This window comes from Panicum virgatum, unplaced genomic scaffold (assembly GCF_016808335.1).
Source record: "Panicum virgatum strain AP13 unplaced genomic scaffold, P.virgatum_v5 scaffold_5048, whole genome shotgun sequence".
Classification (NCBI taxonomy): Eukaryota; Viridiplantae; Streptophyta; class Magnoliopsida; order Poales; family Poaceae; genus Panicum; species Panicum virgatum.
In genome coordinates this window covers 52,805-54,537 of record NW_024376458.1, presented here as the reverse complement: position 1 = coordinate 54,537, position 1,733 = coordinate 52,805, and positions in this window count along the sequence as shown.

Genomic DNA, 1,733 nt, shown 5'->3' with positions numbered 1-1,733 from the left:
AGATATCCCATGGTGCATGTTGTTTGCTGATGATGTAGTACTAGTGGATGAAAGCCAAGCAAGAGTAAATAGGACACTAGAGTTGTGGCAGCAGACTCTAGAGTCGAAAGGTTTTAGAATTAGCTGGACTAAAACTGAATATATGAGATGTGACTTCGGTACTGCTAGACAGGAAGGAAGGGATGTGACTTTGGAAAGTTACGTATGATCAAGAAGGATACTTTTCGATACTTGGGATCGATGCTACAAAAGATGGTGATGTCGATGAAGATGTTTAGCCATAGCATCAAAGTGGGATGGATGAAATGGCGTCAAGCATCCGGTGTTCTATGTGACAAGAGGGGTACCACAAAATCTAAAAGGAAAGTTCTATAGGACGGGCTATTAGACCTGCGTTGTGTACTGTGCAGGTGTTGGCCCACTAAAAGAAGACATATTCAACAAACTAAGTGTTGCGGAGATGCGTATGTTGCATTGGATTTGTGGGCAAACCTGTTTCTAAAGAATCCAACACCCGTGCGAGAGCCTGGATCGACGGTCCAGTGCAATCCTAACGTAAAACATACAAGTTAAAATAATCTCCAGCATTGTGGTGGGCGAGAGTTGCCACTAGTACACAAACGCCACTACAGAGGCAGTCCCAGAGGCCACAGCAGAGGCGGTGGAAAGAATCCGCTGCTGCACTAGTGTTGCTACTAACCCGAAGCTAGCAGCAGTGGTGATTCAAACCGCCTCTGCTGGTACTTAGCAGAGGCGGTGGACTCTGTGCATCGTCTCTGCTATTTGGTCTAGCAGAGTCCGTAGCAGAGGCAGTGTAATGAATTTTCCACCGCCTCTGCTAATGTTTGAATATCGCGCAACGTTTGAATGTCCTGCTCTGTTATGTTTCCCGCCATTTTAAAAGCATTTGGTTCCTGCTATTGTGTGATAGCATTTGCCGTTTGATTTGAAATGAGGTATTTAGTGTTTTCGAAACACCAATCGACAAAATGGGATCACCGGTATTGTAGCACACCTCGAATATATAATTGAAATGCATTTTCGTTGCTTTTTCTCTAACACATGTGATAATAAAAGCTGCTGACCAAGTTAACACACATTTGTTATCCTATATACATCCAGCTTCACCATATATATATATATATATACACACATATATACAAACATACAATATATGCACAGATGGCTGCACAGAAATAATTAATACAAGTTCATTAAAATGAATGGTGCTCCCAGTTGATAAGCCATTTGAATTTGTCATCACGTGTTAGGTATGACTCTGGATCAAAGAACCGACCTTGCCGGTTGCATACCTCGTGCATTGTGAAACAGCAGAGGTCGGCCATGACGTTCATAAGATGCCTTTCAGTTAGGGGCCAACAGTACATAGGGATTTCGGGATCTAATAATTGATAAAGCAAACATTATTAGTGATTTATACATATATGGAAACATTGTGTATTGCATTATTAATTGAGATGTTTCATGGAGCACTTACGTCTTCAGGGTTCGTTCTATACCTGACTCGCAAATATTCTCAAGCATAGTGTCCACAGTATCCGGACCCTTTAGGTTGCCGGTGGACGTATCACTACTGGAAACCATTTTTCCCTGCCAGTGAAACAATTTCCTTGACGGTTTTTTTCAAAAACTGACAGGGAAAATATATTATCCCTGTCGGTCCAAGCACTAACCTACAGGAAAATATATATACCGATAGGTAGATAGGTATT